Here is a 15,090-nt window from a genome sequence, read left to right on the forward strand (position 1 = left end):
TTGGGCAGAACATACCGCACATTATTGCGAAGGGACCCTGGCAATTCTTGTGAAGTACGCGTGGAGTGACCGCGAGAAAACTCTGGCGGAGATAGAAGCGCTAGAACAGGAACTGCTGAAAGAGGAGAAACCCGATAAATTAGCAACGTTCAAAGATCAACTTAAAATTCGTCTGAATAAATACGAAGAAAAGATAAAGACTCGTAAACAGGAAAAATACATAAGGGACGAAAACGACTACTTATCGGGGAGGATCCTAACCTTTGCCAAAAAGTACGACGCCCCAAGGAAAGAGGTTGATCGCAAAAGAGCCCAAGGTACACTACCTCAACTGGACACGTCGGAGTCAGAAGTGACCGATAGTGAGGCTGTGGAGGAACAAAGGAAGAGAACGACAACCGGGAGACAAAGAGGAGGTCAAACACCACTCCCTCCTCCTTTTCACAACGAGTGCACGGTAATCCGCCAGTCATGGTTACGGGGCGGCAAGAACAAACCGCCAGAAACCGCGGCAGAAGAAGAACAAGAAGAGCCGGAGGCGGGAGGAAGAGGAAGGGCACAAAGATGGAGGAACAAGCGAAAACCGAACAAAAAGTGAACATGAATCACGCAGACGACCTCACTGTGGTTAACCTAACAGATAGAAGGTTAACTGAAGTAGAACACAACCTACTAAGCAGAGGCTTAAGCTTTTGTCCTACCAACAAGAGTGAATATACGCAGATGAGGATCGATCTACATGCTTTCGTGAGAAAACTCAAGTTATACAAATACCATAAAATCAGAATCAGTACAAAGGGACCGAAACTTGTACAGAAAAGACTAACAGCCACTGATATCCTATCCTGCGAAGATCTGAGAGGGATAGAGACTCTTGAAAATCTAAGACTGGAAAGAGAAACACAACCATCACAGGAGGACACCATGATTAACAGAGCTCTCGCAAATGAAATTGATCAGGAGAGAGAGGAAAGCAACATGAAGCCAAGGTCCACGTTCTGCCCGATAATGCCCTGGGATGCGATAGACGCTTTTTCAGAGACAGTTTTAAAAGATCTAATAACCCTAAGGGGTAAACGGGAGACGTCGACCAGGAGAGATAACATTACCCCACAAGAAAGGGAGGCTTTGCATACCCTGGAGAAAGAGGAGAACATAATAATCAAGCCCTCGGATAAGGGGGGAAATGTTGTGCTTTTAAAACGTGAATATTACCAAAAGGAGGCACTACGACAACTATCAGATGTGCAATACTATCGCCAAACAGACGACAAACACTATAAAGAGGGCATTAGGAGGTATGATGATCTGGTTAATAAGTGGTACAAAAAATCGATGCTGGGAAGTGACGAAAACCTGTATCTAAGAAGTAACAATCCCACGATCCCAACCTTCTATCATTTACCGAAGCTTCATAAAAACGCAAAGGAGCCCCCGGGAAGGCCAATAGTATCATCCATAAATGGACTAACTGAAAATATGTCAAAATTCATTGACAACTATCTATTCCCCTTGGTAACTAAACTTAATTCTCACGTTAAGGACACTAAAGACTTCCTCACGAAAATCTCTGAAATAACATGGGATCCAACATACCTGATGATTGTGCTTGATATAACTAGCCTATATACCAACATCAGACATGATTTAGGCTTAACAGCAGTGGAACACTTTCTGAACAAGAGACCTGCCAGATTCGCTCTGCACAATCGTATGTTGCTGGAATTCATTGAATTCTGTTTAACTAGCAACATCTTCCTGTTCAATGATCAGCTATACACACAGGTCTCTGGGACCGCGATGGGCACCTGCTTCGCTCCCAGCTACGCGAACTTGTTCGTCGGCTGGTGGGAGGAGCGGGTGCCCATGGTCCTTCAGACTGAAGGACAAGGAACAGAGAAAGTAATACAGTGGTTTAGGTACATCGATGACCTCTTCATCGTGTGGCAAGGGACGATGGAGGGGGCACAGCAATATATAAGAGTGCTGAACGATAACAACTGCAATCTACACTTCTCAGGATCCATCAGTACAACAACAGCTGAATACTTGGACCTGAGAGTGGAAGTTGAGAATAACCAGTTACATACATCACTGTATCGCAAAGCGACGGCAGGCAATTCCATCCTGCGGGCCGATAGCAACCATCCGAAGAGGCTGATACAAAGTATCCCGTACGGGGAACTTCTCAGGATGAGAAGAAATAGCAGCAGAGAGAAGGACTTTGAAACAGCAGCGGCAGGTTGCATAGAAAGGTTCACAAGGAGAGGATACGATCTGGACTCTTTGAATAAAACCCTGAAGAAAGTAAGAAAAATAAAAAGGGAAGATCTCCTAAAACCAAAAGTACCTAATGAACAAACCAAAGACGAGGGCAAATTTCGTTTGATTACACCATATACCAGTGATCCTATGGGACTGAGAAGAATTATGCAAAAAAACTGGCACATTCTAGAGACAGACCCGATCCTGAAGGATGAAATTCCAACAAAACCCTTGATTACATACCGCAAAGCAAGATCATTAAGAGACTCCCTTGTGAGAAGCCACTTCAAGAATGTGACCCCAAGAACAGGTAAAATTGCAGAGATGGGTGGATTTTTTCCTTGCGGAAAATGCAAGGCCTGTGCGGGATGCAAGAGAGTGCGAAACTATGACATCCCGGGAGCAAACATCACGAAATCCATCAAGAAATTTCTGACCTGTAGCACTAATTATGCGGTCTATTGCCTTATCTGCCCATGCGGATTGAGATATATTGGAAGTACGATCCACCAATTGAAAATCAGGGTACTCGAGCACCAAAGGGCAATAGACAAGGCAGATCCGGCATATCCAGTCGCAAGACATTTTGACTTGGTTCACCAAAGGGACAGGACCAAATTGCGGTACTTTGGCATAGATTTTGTAGCTGAAAACCCAAGGGAAGGAGACAGGCAAAAAACTCTGAGACGCCTGGAATCAAGGTATATAATCGACCTCATGACCAAAAGTCCAGGCGGGCTGAACCATGGGGAAGAACTGGCAGTTCACCTAGGGAAATAAGCAATATGAGGTTTTCCTGAAATTTCTTCATGAACTGATGTACAGCAATATGAACATTAATAGCAATGTAACTTACAGATGCATTATTTGCTCATTATAGTTTAATAAGTTTATTGGTGGGTTAAGGACACTGTACATATGAATCACTGGAGCACCTGCCAATTCATGGCAAGATGGACTGGGGAATTACTTAGAGGGTTCTTATTCTAAGTACCCCACATCACCCCGGATGTGGATACACGGGGTTCTATGCCGATCCACGGCTTGATTTACTTTGTTTCCCCTGGGCAAAATACACCCTATTGTGAACTGTAATTGCATGTTCCAAGATGGCGCGCCCGTGAGAATGATGTAGTCCATCTACCATGTCGTTGTTGGCATGGACGGTATATCCCCGGCAGGTCCTCGCAGTGTAACTGACACTGAGGAAGGCATACCGCTGAAACGCGTCTGTCTGTTTACGAGTGTGATTAAACTGGTGTGAGCACTGCAACCCTTTGGTTTCCACGAGTGCAGTTCTTTGGAGATTATAAATCTGAAGCTGAGCTGAATATATATATATATATATATATATATATATATATATATATATATATATATATATATATATATATATATATATATATATATATATATATATTCACTGAAAAAAACATAGGTTATAGACCATATATAGTTAGGTAATTTACCTCTGGATATTTAGTCAGGCTTGCAGCATAATTTTCTCAATGGAATTCCATCAAATTTGGGTAAATGGTAGGGACTGCTATGTAGTAGGCCCTATTCTATATTTGATGAAAGTGTCTGTAGTAGTTTTTCTGTAAATTACTTTCCCACCTTTTTTTATCGAGCGCTTATTGGTGCGCTCCCCGGTACGCGAACCGGCAGCGTTACGGGAGTCCTCCATTTTGTGTATTGGTAGAATTGAGACATAAGATGGAGGACAAACAATGTACGGAATGGGTAGAAGGGGGCACGGTAGACACTTTGTGACCCTCTAGGTTTTCTGAGGGGGGATTAGGACGCTGATATATGCAAAAATAAAAAAATTTAATTTTCGAAAATTTCACGGGGGAGCGCCCGGTACGCGCACCGGTAAGCTAACCGGGGAGCGTACTTTGGTGAAGAAAAAAAATTAGAAAAAGATAAACGTTTTGAATGATCAGAGGTAGGGTAGCTCTGAAAAGAGCTATTGTGTTCTGTGGCTAATTTAGGTACCTACAAGTAGGTTCCAATGCACACTTTTAAATAAGGGACGAATATTCTATTCCCTTCATCGGAGAAGTGCACACCATCTCTTCTGTAGATGTGTTGAATGTTGGAACGCAAGTTATTGTTGTATATTAAACCCATTCCATAGTCTCTCATGTAAGCAGAAACAGATGTATTCACATGTTTCTGTGCTTTCTCAAATTGTGGAAAAAATTGATTTGACCACTTACATTTTTGTCTTTGACATATATTGGAATATACCAAGGCAGTTTGGGGAAAAAGTGTCATTTAAAAGAAGAATACATTTTATAGCTTTTGATATTTGCTATTAAAAAACCATTGAAATTCACTGAAAAAATCATAGGTTATAGACCATATATAGTTAGGAATTAGGATTTACAAAACCTTGAAAATTCACTGAAAAAAACATAGGTTATAGACCATATATAGTTAGGGATTAGCATTTACAAAACCTTATTTTACTCACACAAAACCATTGAAATTCGCATATATAGTTAGTTGCACTAACTATATATCGCACACCCGCAATCCACTGCTGATGATGTCACATATTACATCATTCATGACATGGTCAGTGACATCACTGATGACATCACTGATGACAACATCCAGGACTGTATGTTTCTGTAGAGTTAAAATATGTCTTACATATTGAAGAATGAGTGGATGTATAAGTGTCTGGATGAAGGATTTAGTAGGTGCATGACTGATTGTATGAGAGAGTGATTAAATGTGTCTCACTGAGTGCATGGGTTAGTGACTAAACTGTCTTAATTTGTGCATCTTTATTTCTGTTGTTCTGTAAACTGCTGCATGTGTTGATCAGTAGCTGTACGAGTAACTATATGGATTATTGATTGGTTGCCCAAGTATCTGTATGGGAGACTGAGTGTGTGTGGGGGTGGCTTGGAGGTGTATGACTCTGTGCATAGATGTGTGAGCAGTTGATTCACTAGATGTATGGGTTCAAAAGTGCATGTGGAAACAGCTGTATAGGCGGTTGACTGTGTGCATGAGTGTATTGGTGATTAAATGGATATCTCAGTGCTACATGTCAAAGTAAGTACATATGTAAAACACAGTACATGTGAGAGTTGACATATATTAATAACTGTGCATAAGAGCCAGTAAATGTGTGAGTGACTGTATGGATCATTGTGAACTTGTATCAGGGATTGTATAAGAGAGTAAATATGTGTTAGTATATGTTTGAATAAGTAAGGTGTGTATAACTGTATACTTGAGGAAATGGAGGTGTGATTGATTCTTGGCATGACTGACTAGGTGTGTGAGTAACTCCATGGATGAGTGACAGTCTGTAAGTGTCTGTTTACACTGATTGTATCTAAGGTTATATTAGAGTCTGAAGATGTTCATTGCATTATCACACAAATGATATCATCAGTGATGTGATCAGTAATGTCAAATGAAATGTCATCAGTCATGTCATTTGAGATGTCATCAGTGATGTCATCAGTGATGGCATTTGAGATGTCATCAGTGATGTCATCAGTGATGTCACTGACCATGTCATGAATGATGTAATATGTGACATCATCAGCAGTGGATTGCGGGTGCGCGATATATAGTTAGTGCAACTAACTATATATGCGAATTTCAATGGTTTTGTGTGAGTAAAATAAGGTTTTGTAAATGCTAATCCCTAACTATATATGGTCTATAACCTATGTTTTTTTCAGTGAATTTTCAAGGTTTTGTAAATCCTAATTCCTAACTATATATGGTCTATAACCTATGATTTTTTCAGTGAATTTCAATGGTTTTTTAATAGCAAATATCAAAAGCTATAAAATGTATTCTTCTTTTAAATGACACTTTTTCCCCAAACTGCCTTGGTATATTCCAATATATGTCAAAGACAAAAATGTAAGTGGTCAAATCAATTTTTTCCACAATTTGAGAAAGCACAGAAACATGTGAATACATCTGTTTCTGCTTACATGAGAGACTATGGAATGGGTTTAATATACAACAATAACTTGCGTTCCAACATTCAACACATCTACAGAAGAGATGGTGTGCACTTCTCCGATGAAGGGAATAGAATATTCGTCCCTTATTTAAAAGTGTGCATTGGAACCTACTTGTAGGTACCTAAATTAGCCACAGAACACAATAGCTCTTTTCAGAGCTACCCTACCTCTGATCATTCAAAACGTTTATCTTTTTCTAATTTTTTTTCTTCACCAAAGTACGCTCCCCGGTTAGCTTACCGGTGCGCGTACCGGGCGCTCCCCCGTGAAATTTTCGAAAATTAAATTTTTTTATTTTTGCATATATCAGCGTCCTAATCCCCCCTCAGAAAACCTAGAGGGTCACAAAGTGTCTACCGTGCCCCCTTCTACCCATTCCGTACATTGTTTGTCCTCCATCTTATGTCTCAATTCTACCAATACACAAAATGGAGGACTCCCGTAACGCAGCCGGTTCGCGTACCGGGGAGCGCACCAATAAGCGCTCGATAAAAAAAGGTGGGAAAGTAATTTACAGAAAAACTACTACAGACACTTTCATCAAATATAGAATAGGGCCTACTACATAGCAGTCCCTACCATTTACCCAAATTTGATGGAATTCCATTGAGAAAATTATGCTGCAAGCCTGACTAAATATCCAGAGGTAAATTACCTAAAAACAATTATGAAGTGTTAGAATTGACAACCAATCAAAATGCTACTTTCAATATCTTCTATTATTTTATGACATTTGATTGGTTATGTACCTGAATATATATAAAGAAAGAGAGAGAAACACAGCCATTTTGACTACTACTTCCTGAAGAACATATCAAGTGCATTTCAACTGAGAACTTAAACTTCTTTTTGATTGGTAAGATGATATTTTAAAAACTGAAGTATGTTCTGCACTTTAAGGTAATTAGGAAAACATTTTCTGATAGTTATATACTATCCCTCTGTAATAGTTATAGAATAAGATAGACTTCTCTGTTTTAGTTATGGATGGAGTTAGGCTTGTCTTGTATCATTAAGAATTAACTTAGGCTTTATCACATACATTTTTTTATATTTCTACTTCCAGTCTGATACCATACACTGCCCAAAGATAAAATCACTGTTTAAAAAGACAAAGTACCTGTTTGTACTTAAACCCAACAGTGCCCTTTCTGTACTGATATATTTTTTTTAAATTTGTTTTACAGCACAAAAATGGAAGGAGAGAACAAAACTAACTTGGAAATTGTTGCAAGAAGCAACACAGATACAGAAATTGACTCTGAATTCTATGATGAATCACGGGACTTTGAACTTCTGCAATGTGTGGAATCAGTAGATTTCCTAATTGAAAATTAAAAAAAATCTGACAATGAATTATTAGAAGTTCTTTTTAATTTTGAAAACGAATCAGAAAAATAAATTTGTATTTAATAATTCAAAAATAGTTTGAGACATTCATTTTTATATGTATTTTGTAAACTAGTAGCAAATTGATTATAATGTAAAATCAGACTTTAAATATACTGTGCAACTTTTTTGTGTTACATAGTAAGTTTGCTCATATTTACTTCCTTTCTTCCACTATATTATCTCCAAAGTGTATTTAACATCTCTTAATCATCTCCTGCCTCCATGGTGTTTCTGCTTTCCTGACAGACTACGCTATGAATTCCATATACCACAATAACTTCTGAAACAACATGCAAGATATTTACAAAGAAAACTGTGTATTTTTATTTTTAGACTCTGCCTTGGTACCTACATCTTGGTACTTAAATAAAATAAAAAAAAATAAAAAACCAAAAAGAACAATCAATAAACATACAATATTTGAACATTCTTTCATCCCATTTTCCCAATATTACGCTTCCCGGACCGCTTCCCGGTGCGCGTACCAAGCGCTCCCCCCCGCAAAAAAACGATAATATTTTTTTTTTTTGACCCGCGGGGCCCTTTTAAAGCCCCCTCATCAAACCTACGGGGTCAGGGAGGATGTACTCTGCCCCCTTATGCTCATTTCCCACTTTGTTTTTTCCACCTCTTGTATCTCGATCCTACAGAGACACAAGATGGCGGCCGCTCCGGACTGTTTAGAATGTTGACAGTCACTGGGGAGCCAATACGCTTCTCCTCGCGAAGTTCCGTTATGCGTCAGGTACGCGAACCGGGGCGCTAACCGGGACGCTGTCACAGATATATCTGTTTTTTAAAATTTTAATTTCTCAAAATCCACTGGAGCACATATATTGAGACATAGCAAAGGCACGTCGGGCAAACCAAATCTACAATTCTGCCAAGTTTCATGTAAATCCATTCAGCCGTTCGAGCTAAAAGTGATTCCAACCGCCCTATGGAAAAATGAATGGGAAAAACGCGTTTTGGGACCCCCTTTTTTCTCGCACCCCCCTTGACGAAACCCCCCAAAATTTTCAGGGACTGCTCAGAAACAAAATGTGCCATTTTCCTGACAATTTCAGCCAATTCCATCCACAAACGCCAAAGTTATTCGACATAGAATTTTCAGAAATCCCATAGGAAAAAATCCTAACTATATATACCTACTGGCGACCGCCAGTAGGTAATATATATATATATATATATATTCACTGAAAAAACCATATGTTTCACACCAGTTATAGTTAGGAATTAGCATTTAAAAAACCTATTAAATTCATTGAAAAAAACATAGGTTTCACACCAGTTATAGTTAGGTGGAAATTTTACTCACATAAAACCATTGAAATTTCCAGGTTATAGTTAGTTGGACTCACTATAACTTGCGCGTGCAATGCACTGCTGATGACGTCACATATTACATCACTCATGACATGGTCAGTGACATCACTCATGACATCACTGATGGCATCTCAAATGACATCACTGATGACATCATCCAGTGAATGTGTATCTTTCTGAAAAATAAATATTTTTTATATATGTATATCTAAAGGTTGATGGAAGAATAAATGGGTAAATAAATGTCTAAATGGATGTTTTTTTGTGTAAAATTGATTAGTTAACTGACTTATTAAATGTATCTTAGTGAATACATATATTAGCGAGTAATGTTTAAATATTTAAATATCTGTATCTGTGTCTCACTTTCTGTATAAGTGGCTGCATGGGTTGCTGAGTAGCTACATGAGTGTGTATATGGGTTATTAGTTGTTTTTTTGAGTACAGATGCATGAATGAGTGACTCATTATTTGTATGTATTTTGAAGACAGCATGTGTGCAAGAATGTATGGGTGGATGATTGTGTGTATGGGTGGGCTAGTGAGTATGTGTTTTTATAATTGAATGTTTAAGAGAGTAAATATGTTTCCGTTTCTGTAGAAGTATGTGTAGTGGTGTGTATATAGCAGTATAATCAAGTAAATGGTTTTTTGATAGTTTATTTGCATGTGTGAATTTGTGTGTGAGTAACTATATGGATGAGTATTAGTGTGTAAGAGGATGTATAGGTGTATGAGTACATATGACGAGTAAGTACATGCATGAGTGACTATATAGAACTGTTGGTGAATGAGTGGATGTGTATGTAGATGTTGGAATTACCTAATAAGTTGTTGTAATTGGTATTGGTTTCTCCTTTTTTAAGAAAATGTTAGTTTCTATTTTTGAATGTGTGTGTCAAAGGTTATTTTATGCTGATAGGAGGTCTGCCACTTTGTCACAAGGATGTTGTCATCAGTGATGTCATTTGAGATGTCATCAGTGATGTCATGAGTGATGTAATATGTGACGTCATCAGCAGTGCATTGCACGCGCAAGTTATAGTGAGTCCAACTAACTATAACGTGGGAATTTCAATGGTTTTATGCGAGTAAAATTTCCACCTAACTATAACTGGTGTGAAACCTATGGTTTTTTCAGTGGTATATATATATATATATATATATATATATATATATATATATATATATTATATATATATATATATGCTCCTTTGCCTGACGCCAGAGATTGAGCAGCACTCCAGCACAGGACCAAGGTGGCAAGCCTTTATTTCGGAGTACAAGTGGCAAGCTGCAGGCAGTTTCGATCTGACAGCCACAAACGCGACCTTGCCTGACGCGTTTCGAAGGTGTGTCCCTCTCCCTCAGAGGCAATCGCGGTTGCAGGTGTGCTCCGGTTACTGTCCCAACATGCCTATTTAACGCCCAGAATTGGCAGGTCAAGTTTCCCACGGCATCATGGAACTTGTGGTCGCGGCAAATCCAACCACTGATGGTGCACTAATGTTGTGTCCTTTTCAAGCCCACAGATGGGTCACCGCCCACAGCGTCCACTTTAAGCCCCGGTCTGTGCTCCCCAATGACAGCGTAGGCATATATCCTGCCGTGTGGCCCCCCTCTTTTCGCAGGGTGGTGCCGCTCGACGGCTGGGCTGCCGCCAAAAATATACGCTCCTTTGCCTGACACCTAAGATTGAGCAGCACTCCAGCACAGGACCAAGGTGGCAAGCCTTTATTTCGGAGTACAAGTGGCAAGCTGCAGGCAGTGGGCTCTGTGGGCGGTGGCCCATCTGTGGGCTTGAAAAGGACAGAACATTAGTGCACCATCAGTCAGGATTTGCCGGGACCACAAGTTCCATGATGCTGTGGGACACTTGACCTACCCATTCTGGGCATTAAATAGGCATGTTGGGACAGGAACCGGAGCACACCTGCAACCGCGATTGCCTCTGAGGAAGAGGGACACACCTTTGAAACGCGTCAGGCAAGGTCACGTTTGTGGCTGTCAGATCGAAACTGCCTGCAGCTTGCCACTTGTACTCTGAAATAAAGGCTTGCCACCTTGGTACTGTGCTGGACCCAAGGAGTGTGGACGCCGGCACTCTCGAGTGGGGCGGTGCGTTTCAACCGGCAAGGTCACGCCGGTACTTATTCACAACAGGATTTTTACCTTGCGGTAAAAAAGAATGAAGCGCACTCACTTGTTTACAGAAGTTGTGGCAGTTTATTTACAAGGTTCCACCATGCCCAACGCGTTTCGCCTTAAAATAAGGCTTGATCACGCCTTATGTTAAGGCGAAACGCGTTGGGCATGGTGGAACCTTTACATTATTATTAAAAAAAGAATCGCACCAATTAGTGCAGCTAACCATTAAAAAGAAACCATTCATACAATGAATCCTTGCCAGCAACAAGCACATACGACCGCACTTGTGATACAAAACAAAATGTGATTGTAAGTCCGACAAAATATATATATATATATATATATGTATACATATATGTATGCATATATGTATGTGTATATATATATATATATATATATATATATATATATATATATATATATATATATATATATATATATATATATATATATATGTTACACTTCCATAAGGACTGTTAAGCAGAAATAAAATAAGATACATACCTCAAGAAGATAGGTAATATCTGACCTTCAGACAGAAGCAACATATGCAAAAGACATTGAAGGAGAAAAACAAGAAGAGCATTTCTATAAAGCCTAAAACCCTCCTACTATGAAATGCATGACGGAAACAGCCTAAACTGTTTCAGACAGCTTATGGTAATGGTAGTTGCATTTGTAAAGCGCAATATCACCCAGGGGTCTCTAAGCGCTCTAAGAATACCGCTGAGGAACCCATCCTGGCTTGATCCTGTGAGGTGCCCACTCCTGGGCACCCCCAGGTGAAGCCAGGCATCCTAGCGTTCTTGGGGCCGGTGTGGAGATTAAGCAAGCTATTGCCCAGAGTTGCAGCGTGGGACCCATGATTAGAGTAGGCACTGAGGCGAGAATTATCGGGTCAGAGGACATTGAGCCCAAGACCCTGCCGCGACGGGAATTGAACCCTGGTCCCGGGCCAGACCTCAGCATCAGGGTATGCCGCTCTAACCAGTGAGCCACACTTCTCCACAAAGAGTTCTTACAGTAGACCTTAAAAGAGCATATAACGAAGTCCAAGAATGACTAAGTTGTATAGCCGAGTGATACCCACACAATACCTAAAGGGCTATACAATAGCAAACCAATATTCCATGTAGAGTAAGACGTATACCTAAAAAGGGTATGAACTCTTGAGATCAAGCTTCTCATCAGAGTCAAATAAAAGAACAAATCAGCTACACAGCTTCAAAGACAATTCAGAGATTAAAATAGCCAAATCCGGAGTCAAACACTCTTGCACTAAAAAAGAACTAGTGCCTAATACTTCAACACTACAAAGTGCAACAACAGCAGAGGCAGAAATTAAAGACCTGATAAGGCCAAACTACAAGTGACCAGCCATGAGGCACTGTATCACTGAATCTGCGTGGCTGTCAAATAAATAAACACAGTCAAAAGTCGTATTTTTCAAGCTCTCCCAAACATTATTGGGGAATTTCGACTCACGCAACCAAGTGTGTCTACAAAGAGCAACAGCCCGAGCCATAGCTCAGCCAATAGAATCGGTGATGTCCATTGCCGACTTAATATTTAACTATGCCATCTTAAGGCCATCTTGCGCAAGCTGAGGGAGTTCAGCCCAGACCCCTTCAGGAAGGGAAGAAAGCAGATGGGTGACAGAATCCCATAAAGCATATGAAGCCCTGCCTAAGACACAAAACATGTTTACCGATCTCAAGGCCGAACTAGCAGAAGCAAAGATATTCTGGCCATACAGACCCAACCACCTAGATCCTCTACCTTGTGAAAGTAAATGAGAAACATCTAGACTTGGCGTTGTCATAGCAGCTTGCACAATGAATCCCTTAGCAGGAGGGTGTCGAGACAGACAGACAGACAGACAGACAGGGTCGTCCTGAGCTGGAGGATGGCGATGGGAAATGGCACGATCAACAGAGACTCCGGTCACTGGCCTCGACCAAGTTCCCAGGAGAATATCATAGAGAGACACTCCATAAGGCAGTAAGGGTTCAACACCTGTCACATCTTGGAGAAGCAGATCCAACAAGGGATCAGATGACAAGGTCACCAAAGGAAGCTGCAATTTCAACTACTCAGCAGCTCTTTTTACAATTTCAGTAACAGTTTCGCTAGCCTCCGTTGCCATTAGTGGCGGAGAAATTTGATCAGGAATAGGAGAGGGTTGTAGACTACTATCCTCACCCAATGCAGCCCAAGAACCTCCTACAAGAGACTAAACAAGACCAACCAAACTGTCAACATCACTGGAGTTACCTGAGCCACCTTGCACTTCTGGAGAAACAGCAACAGAGCCACGTTTGTCCTCGGAATGCAAAGGAGAAGGCACGGGAACCGCAGTATCTATGAGCGGTATCTCAGACGTTGGGGCGGCGTTGTATCCACCTCCAGTACAAACTCATCCGACACCACCAATGTCACAACTGGATGCCGCACCTGGCTGTGCACCGACGCCGTAATGACTCCAGACATGAAGTCGAGGTCTGCGATCGGCGCCGAGGGCAAATCCGCCGGCGTGTTTCCAGTCGGAGTACTCCCTACCCCCTCAGGGTCCGAAGGCACCCCAGGGGGAGGCAAGGTCCCAAAAAAGGCATGCACGGCATGATAGTATGCCTGCATCTGGATCATAATCGGCCCAGCTCCAGGATAAGGAAGGAGGCCCTGGTCGACTCTTGTGCGACGTCCTCCAGTAAGGAACGGGAGGAACCAGCAGCCATGTCACAACACAGTGAGGCTTACGGTTGTATTTTCGTGACTTGGGTGACCGGCACTCACTATAACGAATCCTTGAACGGCCAGGTCAGGAACCTCAGAGCGGGAAGGAGACCAACGACACCTGGACTCTGTCCGGGATGGCTGTGCCGCCAAAATCTTTACCGGCCTCTCCTGCAAGGCCTTAGGCACCAGAGGTTTACAGGCGTTGCACTCCTCAGAGTCATGATGTTCTCCTTGGCACCACATGCAGATGGAATGGGGATCCGTAGCGAACATCTGTCGAACACAGGTCTTGCACGACTTAAAACCTGAAGGCATAGGCACCCTGTTCCCTGATGCAAAAAGGCATCGAAGTAGGCCAAAAATACAAACGGCCAGAGGAGCCGCTTCTACGGATCCACATTGCATTGCGGAAAATAAGCTATTGACGTCAGCACAATGTAGGGGGCTTATATGGCTCCACTGACGTCATGACCGTAGTCAACGTCATCACAGAGCCGTACAACACTGTTCCCCGGTGGGCAGAGGTACTGCTGAAAAATATCCGGATCCAGTCTGGCACAAGGGGAGGATTTAAAAGTTAAGGAATCTGCGGCTAGATATCTCTATCAGACAGTGGGGTGACAAGAAGGTGGGAGCCAAATGTGGGGTGAAGTTACGCAGGACTGCACCCCACATCTGTCTTTCTGTTAAGGTTACCAATATTCTGCAATTTTTACATATCTGCACCAGTCTGAGCACAACTATTTTTATCAAAGGCTGCTGAGAGGTTAATTAGGATCAGATTGGTTGATGGACCCTCAACTGCAGTTTTGTGAAGATCTTCTCAATTCGATGAGGACTGACAGTCCACCAGGACAGACCTGATGCTTTGACCGATCTGAAGACCTTGACAGTCATTTCTTCAACATTCCATGTGCTTCAACATAAGGCAATAAATTGGCTGCCATGATTCTCAGTTTATTTTAGCTATAAAGGGCAGGACTCTGATTGGCCGATGGTGGTCATTTCAGTAGTTGATTTGCTTCTGACTATGCCCAATGCTTATCCATTCTGCACAATCATCCATGTACCCTGCCAACTACTCAATCCCTTTTGCTCCCCGCTAAGTTCCTTTCTTCCCTTCCTAAGTTGTCCTTGCATCTTGTTTTGTTGTTTGTGCTCATTGACTTCAGATTCTTGCTCCTACTAAGCTGCTCAAGCTCTCTGTGCCACCTGT

General features: G+C 41.5%; 1 protein-coding gene across 1 annotated transcript in view; it reads right to left on the minus strand.

Annotated features, from left to right (window-relative positions):
• The window catches only part of CARMIL3 (capping protein regulator and myosin 1 linker 3), a 1,161,278-nt gene that overhangs the window by 244,419 nt on the left and 901,769 nt on the right, over nt 1-15,090 (minus strand). The gene's annotated exons all lie outside the window — the stretch shown is intronic.

This window comes from Lissotriton vulgaris, chromosome 5 (assembly GCF_964263255.1).
Source record: "Lissotriton vulgaris chromosome 5, aLisVul1.2, whole genome shotgun sequence".
NCBI lineage: Eukaryota > Metazoa > Chordata > Amphibia > Caudata > Salamandridae > Lissotriton > Lissotriton vulgaris.